Here is a 15,181-nt window from a genome sequence, read left to right on the forward strand (position 1 = left end):
TTCCATTGGCCAAGACAAGCTTTGGGTGAATCTGGTGAAGCAAATCTCAGTTCCTCAGACCGTGTTGGCACACAGCAGCTTTTCCAGTGCTTCTTTCAGCAGTGGCAGTGAAGGCTTCTACCACCTTGTGCTGTGGTATCAAAACAGGCTTGGCAAGAAGTGGCAGTGGCTACTTCTTAACGATGACACTTAAGCAAGTGTCCTCCTGCTACAGGGGTGATCTGAAACTCACACCTGAATACAGTTTGGGGAAGTGAAGAAGGGATAAGAGACCAAGTGAGTTATGGAGAGGTGACATTCTTACTATCAGAATTTACTTTTATCTAGTTTCAGAAGAGGCTGTTGCTGTATTGAGCGCTGTAGTGGTCTGTAGTCTGGTTATATTCCTAATCCCTAGATATCCACACAAATATATGCTGATTATTTTTTTTTTCTCTAAGAAGGAAAAGCTTTTTTGCTTTAGAAGGTAGGAAAACTTCGGGGTAAAAAGTCTAAATGAGTTTTGTTCACCTCAGTTTATAGACTGGACATAAGAAAACAAACAAGGAGATATGTCAGCCTTCCAGCTCTTCCTGTAACCTGTAGGACATCTGGATAAAGGGTAGCATATCTGTCTGTATGGAAGCCATAGTTGAGATGCTGTGGGTGAAACTCCCAACTTCAGTGCCCCTCTCATGAGCTGGTAACATTCCCTCTTTTTTTCTGGCAGTGGGTAAGTTTTGCTGTAAGCAGATCTGCTGTAACAGGAGTGCTTCAGTGGGTTAAATATTCTGTATTTATAACTGAATGGGTGGAGGAAATTAACTTTCTTTTTTTGAACAAAAAAAAAAGTCAAAACTTCTGATCTCATATTAAGTCGAGGCAGGCTGCATTAAGCAATCAACAAGTAGCATTTTTGTTTTCAACGATTCCGTTTCCCTCGTGCTAATTTTCATCAGGATTCCAGATAATGTACTACTAACCATTATTTTCTCACCTAGTTTGCTCAGTACTGACAGATAATAGATGATCCTATTACAAATAAATTTGACACTGCATCCATGAAAATGTGAAAATTGGAGTCTCTCATCATTATTTAAAATGTGTGCTCACTCACTCAAATGAGGTATAAGAGTCTACTTTGGAGATAAAGTAGGCCAGATCACTGGAAAGGCTGCTTCAGTGTCGCACAGGTTAATGTAGATGTATTATGTATTTATATAGCCTATAGGAGGATAACTTTTTAGCAAATGATTTGGACCGAATGTGCACTTGATCAGGAGCCTCATTTATAACCCCTGGCCACACTATTCTCGTGGTGAGAAGTTACCCTTGCAATCACAAAGATAAATTCTGGGGCTTTCTATTGTAGTTTGGGAGAAAGGGTCCCAAGAAACAGGTGAGTCGTGTGTTAAATGCTGAACGGAGCTCCATATAGACTGAGCTATAGATTGAGATCCTGCGTTGGCCATGATGTCTTGATTAAAATGGCAATTTTTTTAGCCACAGTTCTGGAAATTGGAACAAAACTGCTTTTCTCTGAAGGTGAGGGGGTGCTCACGCTACCTGTACCTCAGTGAGGGCCTAATGCCAGGCTGTAACCTCCATGCATGAGAATTCAATGAAAAATTGGATTTTTTCCTATTGGGTGTTAGATTCATGCCCACGTTTCCAAGTGAATTGCAGTAATGTAATGTCCTGGTTTAGGGAAGAACATCTGTCATTTGTCTCATTGGCCAGTCTGGCCCAAACTGTCACGTGTAGTCAGAAGTCAGTAACTAATGTGATGACACCCAGTGGGACTTGATGCAAAGGAGGGAAAAACTAGTTAAACGCGTGACAGTAAGCATTTTCTTTTGTACTGGTAACTTCCTTGCTCAATTTGATGGATCAAGAGAGACCAACGTATTTGAAGCATTTTTGGAGCATGGACATCTCCAGTTGATTTATCCTAGACTGTTTAAAAATCAAAAAAAATCATTGTTTTGCACTGGCCATGTACATCTCTGAATCTGAGTTGCTGCAGAAGCTGTGCAGCACAGCGAAACGGTTGTGAAAGACCTTTTCTTCAACAGTGTGTTCCTGTAGCATGGCATTCAGCTTGTGTAGCTTGTGGAAGTCTGGACAGTCTAGGACCAGACAGTTGTCTGGACTAATTACATGAAGGCAGGCAGTGTTTCGTGAGTCTCTGAATTATGCATATGACAAATGAGGTTCATAAGAGAGGACACTGAGTGAGGAGAATTGTAATGGAGGTGTTAGAAGAGATGGAGAGCTTGTGCCTGGAAAGTACATCATCAGAGAGCTGGAGCCGTGGAGAAGGCTTTTGTGCTAATTCCAACATCGCTGTTAGGCCACGAGGAGAAAACTGGAAGTAAACAGCAGCATCCCTGGCGCTGGAGCATGATCATCCTACATACTCTCTGTCATCAGCATATTCTCTGTGTCAAAAATGGGTGTTGATAGTCTTGTTCAAAGACTTTGATGACAGGCTGCAGGACACTGCCTGGGGCTGTAAGACAAATAACAGTAGTCTTCTCCATGGGTGCTATCTGACTTTTAAAAAATGAATGCCTTCCTTGCTGTGCCGGTGCTGGTTTGTAGAGACACAAGGAAGCTCTCTGTTATCTCTGTATCGCTGAACTTGCACGTGTTTTAGTCAGAGCTGTAAACAACTGTGTCAAGGGAAGCTCTGCAGTTCTTCACCTGGGGTATTAATGTCTCTCCAGATGTGATCAAAGCATCATGAAGATGGTAGGAACTTAATAATGTGAGATGACTTGCTGTAATGCCTAATTCAAAGTAGTTGCGTGGAGACTGTCCACCAAGCTTACTGAGAAAGCTTGTTAGTTGGGAGGTGCTGGAGGTGGCACTGACATGCCACCCATCAAGCATGCAACTGAAAATACATGACTGCCAGGAAAATATGAATCCTTTAGGAAAATGCTTTCCCTCCACTGATCTCTTACGTAGGCATCTGGACGATTGCAAGCAGTGCTTACTCTTCTTGGGGAAGGTTAGCTCTTGGGCTACCCACTGACGAAAGTTTCTCAGCACCATATGTAAAGAGCCTAAACCCTATGTTTTTGTGTAACCTAATTCCCAAATTATATCTAGCAGCTCAATTTTAACAGCATGACCTCCTCACGCAATTGAATGAATTCTGTGATGGTCATATGTGCTCAAATCAACAATTTACATCAGGAGAACAAAGTCTTGCTGTGAAGGAATTGCTTCTTTTTCTAATTATTCTCATGGAATCAAAAGTTTGATTGACTGTAACCTGCTCACCTCCCACACTTCCTCTTCTGCCTTCATTTGCTTTCTTCTCTTTCTTCTAAAGGGAATCTTTTGTAACTGATCTGGGTTTTTTTCTGCTGTTTCTTTGGGGATGACAGATTAAGCTACAGATCTTTTTTTAGTGTTGTAATTGGGAGGTGGAGAGAGATTAAGAGCTCTCTTATGCCAGTTGTCTGCTGGCAGTCAGCTTTGGACATTTGGTTCATTGCTTTGAAAAAGTGGCCAAGATCTGTGCCTCCAAGGTGTGAGGTTTTTGAGTTTTGGGGTATAATAAATGGGACAGCTGATAAAGGATTGAGTAAGAGAAATATAATTAATGCCAATCAACATAAGTGTATAGAAAATAGATTCTGTCAAGCAAACCTGATGTCTATTAAGTGTTTTTAATGTGATTGCAAGTTTGATATTTGTTCCTTCTATAAGGTATTTGATTTGGTGACACCATTTTGATTAAGAAACTAGAACAAAATAATTTGATTTGGCATGTGTGAAGGAGGGGGATCAAGCTTGCCCTAGCTTCAGCCATTTACAGTTTGGTGTCCTACTCAAAACTAGTTGTCCTCTGAAGTCAGTGGAGGGGAGGAGAGAAGGCTATTGCTCCACTCCTGAGTTGACATGAGCTTGTTGGACAAACCCGTTGCGTTTCTTGTGTCAGCAATCGATGTAGACAACCGTAGGAGAACTTCAGGGAGGCTGTGCTAAATCTGGATCTGACCCTACTAGAACACTCTGTTCAGGTCTGTCTGTACCTCATGGAGGTTGATGAGATGGGAAGAGATGGTAGAAGAGTGGTGGAAAGCGACGGGGTGGAAAGCCATGCCTTTAAACCACTGGGATTTCTTGCAATCATTCATTAAACTAATCTAAGAGGAAAAAAAGAATTGATTCACTTTTCTATGTGGGAAACTTTAAGAAAGGCAGAGTTTTCAGTCATATTAATAAAAACATAGCAAAACTTGTTGTCTAGAAATGAAAGCCAAGAAAATTCATAATAGAAAAAAACAAATAGATTTTGACAGCAGGAATAATTAATCACTAAAACCTTCCACCAGCATCTCCAAGGCATCACTAGAAATTTTATAATCATGACAGGATTTTTTTTTTCTTCCTGAACAAGGCAAGAAATTGAGTCCTGTGCCTTATATTCAAGAGAACTGGTCTAAGGTCAAAAAGGGATGACTAGGATTAGTAAACAGTATGTTGGTCCCTGTGAAGAGAATAGGGTTTCCCTTGCTGTGGTAAACTTGTCCGACCAAAATGAGTCCAAGAGAAAATGGAAACTGTGTTTGGGGAATCAGAGGTGACTTCTGTCAGTCCCTCTAAATCCAAATGGTAACTTCTCTAGGTAGATAGTTGTAGCTTTGAAAACCTTTTTTAGGTTTGATGTAGTATTTTGCTGGCCGTACCACACTGTAGCAGTGTTACCACCTTGGCTGTATTGTTACCTTTCAAACTACTTTGGGCCTAAATATTGCATAAGGATGTTACCTTCTCTTGGGGTATGGTGGTGTTAGATCAGATGGTAAGAGAAATGGTTGCTTTTGCCCTTTTGAGTACAGGCTATTCTTCCCGAGCTAATGATACAGTGCTCTCCCTTCCCGTTTTGCAGCATCAGACCCAAAAGAAGAAGCTTTTAGGTTTTTTTCCCCTTTTCCCTGCTGTCGCTGGTACATCATGAAAACCAAGCACAGTTCCTGTTCTCCACTCAGTCTGTCTTTTTGTTGTGCGAGGCTTCACATAAGACAAAGAAGGACACAGAAAACTCATAAGAGCCAGAAAACTCTACTTTGCCCTGGCTCTTTTGCAGCAGCCTGTTCCTATCCTGCTGCTCTCCAGCTGCCTAATACATTCCTCCCACGCTACAAAAGGCACGATGCGACTGTCTTCACATCATCTACAGTTGCTTATATTACCTGACTCCCCAATAGTCCCTGTGAGTCTTACTAGAAGAGTAGGACTTTCTATTAAAAACCCTCGGTAAATGGCAACCCAACAGGTTCCTTTTGTTTCTACTTTTTCTATTGACTTTTTTGACAAAACTCTGAAAAAGGCCTTAAACCACAGAAAGTCGGTTTATGATGTCAAAGAAGTTGAGGTCTTTTCAGCCACAAATGCCTCAGTGCTTTGAACACTTGTCTCTCCATCTGCTTTGGTGAAACAATGGAGTTGGGAAGGTATGTTAGCCAAGCTGTCCTAAAATTTTTCAGTCTTTTAATGGCAGTGCCTTCAGACCATTGCAGCAGAAGGTATCTTTGCTAGCCTTTGCTTCAATAAAGAAGTAAAAGACCTTTCAAACACATGTGCTTGCCTGTAACCTTCATTGAAACTCCAGCAAAGCCAGGGGACTTCAGTGAATTGTGAAGAAGCTGACTCCACTTGAAGGAAATCTACCCCTTTTACTAGACTGTATGTTTTTGTTTACAAAGGAACCTCTAGTTTGGTGAACAATTTTGAACTGAGCACTGCAGATCCATTAGAACTCTGCATTTGTTTGAATAAGCAGTCTTTTTAGCAGTCTCTTTTTGCATGTGAATATTTTGCCTATCTCTTTTGAACTCTGCGCATCTCGGTAGCTTTCCTTGGGCTTTTCCTGGGAAATAAAAATTAAATAAACTTGGCATGAGTAAGAAATTCCCATGTGCATCATCAAAGTCACTTGATTTTTGCGTGTTGCTACAGAATACCACAGAAATGTTGTCTGGGTAATGCAATTCTATGTTTAACATGGTTTAGGGGAAGTACAGTTAAATACATTCTTTGAGGATGGGCTCTTGAAGTGTCTGGTTTGAGTTTTGTTCAGTTGGGCAGGTATGTATGCTTTAACTTCATTTAGAGCATCAACTAAGGCCATCTGAAGAAAAAAGATGGCACTTGTTAGACTATTAATGCTGGATGTCTCATCTTCTAGGTCTATAAATTAACCTGTGATCTCTGTACATTTTGCAGTGTTTTAAAAGTCTTTTTGGAAAAAAAGTGTGTCTGTAAATTATCTTGGCAAACTTTGTCATAATTGCTCATCGCGTTTGAGTTTGCAAAAGTAACTTTGTTTATGATCTGATATTTTTAATGGCATATTTCACTGTTTCCATTTAAACTTCAAGCTGACATCTTTGTTTTTCCCTTTTAAAGAGTAGCATAATCCAGATGCCTGTCAAAAGACTTGTTGATGTAGCATTTTATGAGTAATCCTTCTGTTGGAGTATTTTGTTTTGTCAGAAATGTTTTGCCAAGCTCTTATAAAGCTCCCCATGAATGCTATTGATGTATACTTCCTTTTAAAGAAGTGATTATCCATGCCGGAATACAAACTGAACAGTCAGTTCTAAACCACAAATGTTTTCTCAAAAGCTAACGTAATGTCATAGGAGGAGTTAATTCGTTGATGTAATGGAACAGAGGGATACCGAGCTAGAATTATTTTCCCCTTCCCTTTTCCCAGCTTAACTCTTTGAAGCACAGGGCAGCGCTGGAGTTTGGGGGACTTCTTCAAACGAATTACACAGAATAACCTCAGGGTTACTGTCAGCCTGTCTAAATCTTTGATGAAGAGATGTTAATAGTTCCCAGCCTGCTTTCAGAGATGAGTGTGATTGCGAGAAACATTATGAGTAAAACATACCAAGTAGTCTTAGGAATCCAGCAATTATCATTTCAAACCCGGAGCTGTTAGACAGTACATCCAGTGATGCTGTTAAAATCTTTAAATAAATATCTTGCACTTCAGGCATGTGCAGACATCCTCCTCCCTGGTCTTCTTTCTTGGGTGATTCCTTGTTCCAGAGCAAATGCTCTGGGGTCTGCAGACCGTGCAGTGTTTTACCCTGCAAATTTGTAGTTGGCTGATTGTCAATTGGCTAGAAGAGAGATCTGTGAATTCTGTAATAAATAATAGATTAGGGCCAACATACACAATAGTGTTTGCAGGCGTCACCGTGCAGAAGAGTCACTTCTTCCCGTAAAGTCAAGTGGGGCTGTGACCATGGATGCATCCTGCAGTTCCAGTCCTGTGTTGTTGTTTTTTCTATCCCAGCCTGCAACGCCTGGCTGTAGCTTTGCCCAACTTCAGAGCCTGTGTAGATTCTTGAGGGATCCATAATTGCTCCCTGCTCAGACCACTTGCTCAGTTTACAGACACCAGGACAACAGGTCACCCCAGGCATCACAGAGATTTTCCTTGTAGAGCTGGAATAGCCCCAGTCTAAATATATGAAAGATACTGGGATGGCACAGCAGTAGTCCCAAACCTGCACAGCAATGAGAGCTTTGGGTATGTCGGTCTGTTCTTAACTCCTCCATCCGTGTGGCTTCCCAGTTGTGTGAAGCTCGGCTCTTCGCAGGGTGGCTGATTTTGATTTGCCAGAAATACTGCCTGTAAGCACCCTTCTTTTACTGCTTATGAAGCATCTACTTAGCCTGCTTAATAAGTGTTTATACCAATATATATTGGAGCCTTTTTTTCCCTTCTGCTTTGCTTTCTTTTGCCTTGTTTATTTGCAAAGAGAGTGTGCTCCAACTGTGCCTCTGAGTGCTCCATTCCCTTTCTTTACCCCCTGCCCCAAGCTGCAGTATGTAGTGTGGGGGAGGTTGTTTGCGGTGCAGAGCAGCTTGTAAAGGGCATTTTTTAAAGCATTTTCTGCTTCACAGTTGATTTATAGCTTGTCTGGACGGGCAGGCTTTCATAGAATACTTTTGCATTACACTTTTTTCTGATTAACTAACCTACAATAACTGTCTCCAGGTCCTTGGCTTCCTTTCCCAATACATCTCTTTCAGTTGAGCAAGATGTTGTGGGCAGGCGCTGCGTGGTGCATTGCATTGTCCACACTGAGGTCCATGTTCTGCATCTCTGCTGCAGGCTGTTGGGTGAACTCTGCTTCAGGGGGGCTCTAGAACAGTCCCCGAAAGGTCTTCTGGGCTGCTCCCTGCTTTCCAGGAGTTTGCCCAATGCAGAAGAATAAGCATAAGTCATTCCCTACCCAGGGACTGGTATGACAGTTGTCTATTTTCTTCACCACCTTTCCCTTCCCAAAGAAGCACCATTGCTCGAACAAGGAGCATATTCTTCTTGATCCTTTTATTTGACCAGTTATTGCTCAAACCCTTGATTTGTTCTAGAGATAGTGATTTCTACTCTGCTTTTCCCAGCACTTTGGAAGCTGTTCAGCTTGCTCCTGGCAGGTGTGGTTGTATAGCAGTAGATGAGTCAGTTCGTAATCCTGTCCCGCTTTCCTTCTGGTTTTCCTAGTTCTGCGAATGCTGCACAAAATAAAACAGGTGTCTTGGTGGCAGATTCTGCTTGACCCAGGGAAATGCTGGTTTTCCAGGCTTCCTCTCATTGCAGTGCTAAATTGCTGGTACAGGGTAACTCTACTTTGTCCAACCCAGAACTGCTGAAGTTTGGGGGAATCCAGTTGATATAGCTGCTTTCCCCAAAAGATCCGGACTTGCTTCTCACTGACCAGGTCTTTTGAGCTAAAGTCAACTCTGATTTCATTCCTTCATGAAGATGCCCATGTTGATGAGGTAGATGAGCTGATAGCAACTTCTTATACCATGTTTTTTCTGGCCTCCTGCTAGTTTTACCCTGAAGAATGAGCTTCCTACTTCATGAAGCTTGTTACTACAGTGGTGCGGTGTCTAAAGCAGATGCTTGTTTTCCATCAGGCTGCTTCAAGTCATTTGATTTAGAAGCTTGGGTACAATATAGGATATATGGCCTGTCCATATTGAGGTGGTTACACTCCCAAAGGAGAGATGGGGCTGCTGCTATAGGTACCTTCAACTTCATAAGTATTGATACAGGGAATTGAGGCTTAATCTTTACAGGTAATACACTATGATGATGGATGGCAACTCTTGCTTTTTGGTGTTTAAAACTCCTTGCTGTGCTTCTGCCTCTTCCAGTTTCAGTATTTTATTGTAGTGGTTCAGAAGTGCCTGGCACGTGCTCTCCTTGCTCCTCCTCAATGGCAACTGCAGTAAAGTCTTGGTAAGATTAAAATCCTGTTGTATAAACAGCCAAGACTTTCTAAAGTGGGGGAAGAAAAACCCACCAAAATGCTAGTAAATAATGTAAATTGCAGTATGTTAAACAGTAAAGACTGTTAATCCTGTTTTTGCATTGCCCCGAGTAATAATTTTGACTCTTCTTCAGGACTGCGTGTCCAGGAGCAAGCAAACACATTTTGAACTTAAGCCCGTCTTTGTGTACCATTTTCATGGTGACGGATTATTGCTTTTCTTGCTCCTTTTTTCCTTCTGATCCTTCCTTTTTCAGATGCCCCGTATCCAGCTGTGAGGTCTGTTTTGCCTTTCTCCATGGCACCGTCTAGAGGCTACAATACACTTTGTAAATATTCTTCATGTCTTTCATTATTGAGGCCGGAAAGAAAAAGGTTTCTTTGATGTATAACTGTCACTGGCAGATAGGGTTCTTCCCTATCAGAAACCTATTTTAGTTTTTATTACTATTGGAGGTTCTTATGTTTTGCAAGGTCCTGGAACAAGAGCCCTGAGATGGCTCTGAAAGGAGGGTATTTCCCTAAGGAGATCTTCCAGAGCAGCTCTGGCCTGGTGTTGCCCTTGGAGATGATGGGGTAACTATGATATGATGAGTCACTATGCAAAGGAGAAATAACTCCCTTGAGTTTTTTCTTTCCTTTCCATAAACTACTTCATGAAAACACTGCTCTTTCTGACAAACAAAAAGCAAAACAAAAAAGATTCTATTTTTGTTTGAGCTTTTTCAGGCAGTCCATGCGAAATTCTTTAGTCATGTCGTGAAAGTCAGAAATACCCAGTTGAAGTGTCTCAACAACACATATGAAAAGTGTTAAATAGATAAATAAGTAGACCAGATATTTGAAAAGCTGAGCTCCAAAATGAGCCTAACCCTGTAGACAAAGCAGGGTAAGGGGGAGGATGGGGCTGTGTCTGACAGGACAGGAATGATGGGGATAATGTTGATGTTTACATGCCTGTGCCTTCTCCAGGTCTTTCACATCCTCCTTCCTTGTATTATCTTTCTTTATGTTTTCAAGACACTAACCTATAGCTGGCTAGTAGTTAGGCAGCGCTCTGTTTTTTCTCCATGAAGTAAGGACCAAAAACTGTATGTGTTTTCCTGTTTGCTTTATGAGTTTAATTTTGGGATGTCAGCTGGCCCTGTTCTCCTCCCTTTAAACTTTTCTTATAGTGGTCTGATCTTTCTTGTCCTTCCTCTGTGTGATGGTAGATCTTGCCTCGCAGCCAGCTCTCATTACTGATCATTCATTGAATCAGCATGAGCCATTTGATCAGCTAGTCAAGCCAAAGTTGCTATATGCTTCATTTGCAGATATATACTAAGATTTTACCAGTTTAATAAAGCTCTCTTAAAGGAATAGAGCATGACACAATGGAGCTTATTGCTTGGCTGATGCATCAGGTGACCTTGGATAAGTCATTTAGTTCTTCCACGTTCCTTCAGCATCCTTGCCTTCGCCATGCCTCTTTAGACTGTAAGCTCTTAAGTGCTGAGCCAGTTTTAGACTTTCACAAGAGAAATTATTTTGTCAGGCTATTTACACATAGCAAAAGTCATACAAGTATTCTGTAATAACATATTAGCAGGACAGGCAGAGGTTTTGCACAGTATACTTCCTACAGCTTGCAGGTAGGATTGGTAAAGTGTTACTCTACCACCTCAAAATCATTATAATTACACAAAACAAAGTTGATATAAAATGAAAAAAGCTTAAGCTGAGGTAATGGGAGGGAAGCCCTTGTTGCATTGTTCAAGGGAAGTGCACTGTAAACTTCAAATGAGTTTGTATCAACTCAATTATTTGTGTGCGGCGCTCTTCTCATTTCAAGAATCTTCTCTGTAGAAACTGAAGCTTCAGTCCTAAAACTGTGAAATCAATAGGTACTGTTATATCCACTTAAAAAAAATTGTATTGATTTGCAGATAATGACAGCAGTTCATTCTTGCAGGATTACATGCCACTTCCTGTCATAAAGATTACTTTTGTATATATTACATCTGAGATGGAGAACATAGGTATAAAACTGCTTTGCTGTAATGAATACTCGTTTTACTCTGGGCATTAAAATGAGATATATTTCTTTAAATTTATCTCTAGGGATTATTTTTATTTCACGGGCGAGCCCTGTGTTACCAAAGAATCTAGAATACTATTAAACTTTTAAATAATCTTGGATTGCCTTGTTTTGCAAGTGCTTGAACTAGTCTTCTTTTTGATAGCAACTAATTAAGCAAAATATCGTGCTCTTTCTCGTCTCCTCCGCATCCTTGATTAGAGGGTTAACACCAACTTATCTTGGGTATTAGATGTTCTTTGCTAAACCCTAACTATCTACCAGCATCTAACTCCCCGTGCTTCGTAACAAATTTCTGTCACCTTCACGGGATTAAATTCTTCATGCTGATCATGGTGGCATGTAATGTCTCCCATTGTGCAGCTGTTTGTTTTTTTTTTTCCTTATGCTGTGGCTCATTTGAAGCCTATTCTTATTAAGCATAGGTGACTTCATCTTTATGTATTAAAATAACTCCTTTTCAACTCTTTCCAGGTAATCTGGCTTCCCAGAAACCTCCTGCTAAATGCAAGGGATTGCTGTCCTGTTTACTGACTTTTACACCTGAGGCTGATTTTAATACAGATTCTGGATATCGCAGGGTAAGTGTGCAGATATCTGTTCTTTTTGTGGTTTGTTTTTCTTTCATGGTCTCTTATTTGCTTTCACAAAGGCAATTTGGGCTGTGCTTTCCCTTTTGGTGACTGCAGGAAGTCCCTGTTGGAGCATGTGCAGCTGAACATCTGCCTTACAATAGAAAAATAATATAGTAAAGTGAATGCTAATGCTGTAAACTCAATCAACAGTGTTTGAATTTGGTGGTATAGTTCGAAGAAGGAGCGAAGTTTGTATGTCTAAAGACTCATAGTCCTATATCTTTATAAAATTTTAAAAAGCTGTAAGGCACTTATTGGGGTGTAATGAACATTTTGACTTTTAAGCTGACAAACGTGTTTGTATTTTTGTATGACAAACATTCTTCATAATGTACACAGTTATAAATATTTATGAAGTTTGCAAGTTCAAGTTTAAGTATTTGGAAAAGGGAGGTTAAAGGTTACTTGGTTTCTTGGGGGCATGGGGAGGGGAAAGAAAGAACCCGATTCCCTCTCTTACCCAATTGTACTATGCACATCAGAATAGAAACTTAAAATACTCGACTTCATTGCTGAATGACTCTTGTGGGCTCTTTCACCTCCCAGCTACTGGAGGAAAGTGTAATTTAGTGGACACAGATTTGGTTTTTCTTTCTTTGCCTATTCCTCAGTCTTGATCCTCTGCTTCCACTTTCTCTTTCACCCTGCTATTTTTCTTGCCACACCACTTTTCTAACTTCTTTTTGCAATCCTCTTTTTTCTTTTTTTTTTTTCTTCATGGAGCTAATCCTGGTCCTTGGTGCTGTTTTAGATGTTTCTTGTCTTCTTAGTCTCCTTTGGCCAGTTTTCTGGTTTCTCCCAACAAGATATATAGGATTGTGGGATAATTCAGGCTGGAAGGCACATGTGGAGATCAGTGCAACCTCCTGCTCAGAGCAAGGTCACCTAGACCAGGTTGCACAGGGCCATGTCCAGTTGAGTTTTGACTATCTCCAAGGATGTAGACTCCACAACTTTATTGGGCCCCCGTCGCCATGTTTCACCGCCTCATGAAGCATCCTTTCCTCAGCTATAATCTGAATTTCCATCGTTGCAGCTTCTTTCTTCTTGTCAAATGTCTGTGTCCTTCCAAGAATAGGCTCATTCTGTCTTCTCACTGGAAAACATAGTGAGGTTCTAGGAGCTGAGTCTGTATTCCAGCCACCAGTGTCCTGTGTTGGACTTGCTCCAGTATGTCAAAGCTGCCTTGTTCTGGAGCGCTTACAGGTCCTGCATGAAAGGGAAGGATCTGCTGGATGTGCTCTTGGTAACACAGCCCAGGATGGATGCACTTGGCTTTTGTTGCAAGGGCACGTTGCTTGGTCAAGTTCTCCTTGCTGTCTGCCGAGACCACCAAGACCTTTTTTTTTCTTTTTTTTTTTTCCCCCACCTGTTTTTAATCTGTTTAATCTTTGTCATACGCTGTTGTGCAGTCCTTCCTTCCAGTCCTTGCTGTTCCTTCACAGGATTCCTTATTGAACACCTCACTATCCCTAACACATCTTGATCATAATGCTTCTTGCAGCCTTTTCCCATAAATGAGTTTGAACTACACTTTGGAAACAGTGGAAAGCCCATTTCCAACTCTTGGAAATGGGCATATTTCCCTGAGCAACTAGTTTAAAGCTTTCAATGCAGCTTTGATAATTTAAAAATCTTTTTCAATTCCTATCATTAGTATGTTCATGGTAAAATAGGAAATTGTGTGTATGCCTGGATGTGTACAAGTGTGTATAGGAGAGTGTATTTAATCATTTTTTTTCTGTGCTGCTAGTACATAGTCATAAATAGTGTGTATAATAATATATATGAAACTGTTGCTGGAAATTGAGTCTGAATTATGAATAAGGCTTTTATTTTATATTCCTTCTTTATGTTTGTCCCTGCGTGTGTGTGTAATGCTGCAAATTGCAGATACCAACAACTGTAATTGTAGTTGTAGTTAAATCAAACGTTCTCCAAATTTTATTTTATTTTTTTAGTAACCCTCACGATGAATAATGTGTCTGTGTTTCCTGCATTGTAATAGACTGTGTATGTTGGGAGATGTGCCAGAGAATGAATGTTTAGAAATAAAATCTCAGCCTTAGCTTGACACGCTGGTCAGATGAGCTGGATGAGGCTTTGAGCAACCTCGTCTCGTGGGAGGTGTCCCTGCCTGTGGCAGGGGGGTTGGAACTCCATGATCTTCAAGGTCCCTTCCAACTGTGGCCAACCATTCTGTGGCCCTTGGGGAAGGGAGATGTGCTCCTGCAAGCTTTGAGGTCTAGTTGACTTGTCAGTGGAGTTAGGGAATGGACCAAGAGGGTGTCAGTAGTTCAGGGTGTAGATCGTAATTAATAGTTTGGCAGGGTGGCTGGAGCTCTGGTGCAAGCTTCTTAGTCTATATCTACCAAGGAGAAAAACAAAAGAAAGCACTGAGCAGGCAAGTGGAGCAGAGAGGGTTAAACATATTGTGTCAGGGGAAAAACAGTTGAGCAGAAAATAGGTAAGAGAAGTAGAAAGGAAAAGAAAATGTGCTGAAACCAGGATGAAGACTTTAACTTGCGACATAGTGTTTTGTTTTCAATTCAGAGAAGTGTTGTCCAACTCATGAAGAAGTAGTTATACCAGAGCCACTCATACAGTGATGAGTGACAGTTTAATTCACTTTCTGTGGTGGGGAATGTCTAGCAAATCTGGCTTGTGATAAGTTGCAGCATCGCCCAGTTCACATCAACGTGAAATGCTGAGAATAGTCTTAGGCTGAATATCAAATTATTGCCAAGTTGTTCCGTTAGGTTATGGTGTGCCTGTGGATGTTTCTGCCACCGGGGCTGCGATCGGGCTGTAACAAAAGAGAAGGAAAGAAAAATTAGTTGGAAATGAGAAGCTGATTGTCTCCAGTCTTCCTCCTGAAAGGCTTCTGTTACTCATGAGAAGTTGTTTGAAAGGGGCTTGAATTCCAGGATGGACTTTGACTCCTTCTGGGAACGGGCTGCACGTAGGAGTTGCACCCTTGGCTGTCTTACCCATTTTTGGATATTCCTAGCTGTTCCCCCTAAAAGACCTTTTAACTCCCTTAGTTTTTCTGAAGGATATAAAAAGTATTTATGCATGTTGACTGTAGCCCTTTATATCTTGACAATCACGTGTGGTTGCAATTTCTGTATTCCAACTGGGGAAGTACTTAACCCCAGGTTTTTTTT

General features: G+C 41.0%; 1 protein-coding gene across 2 annotated transcripts in view; it reads left to right on the forward strand.

Annotated features, from left to right (window-relative positions):
* Positions 1-11,857: 11,857 nt before the first annotated feature.
* KLHL29 (kelch like family member 29) overlaps positions 11,858-15,181 on the forward strand; it is a 338,750-nt gene continuing 335,426 nt past the window's right edge. For both annotated transcript variants that reach the window (XM_014956895.1, XM_014956896.1), the window contains exon 1: positions 11,858-11,960. The gene's annotated coding sequence lies outside the window, so the exon portion shown is untranslated. The remainder of the gene's footprint in view (positions 11,961-15,181) is intronic.

Source organism: Calidris pugnax, unplaced genomic scaffold, assembly GCF_001431845.1.
Source record: "Calidris pugnax isolate Ruff unplaced genomic scaffold, ASM143184v1 scaffold171, whole genome shotgun sequence".
Classification (NCBI taxonomy): domain Eukaryota; kingdom Metazoa; phylum Chordata; class Aves; order Charadriiformes; family Scolopacidae; genus Calidris; species Calidris pugnax.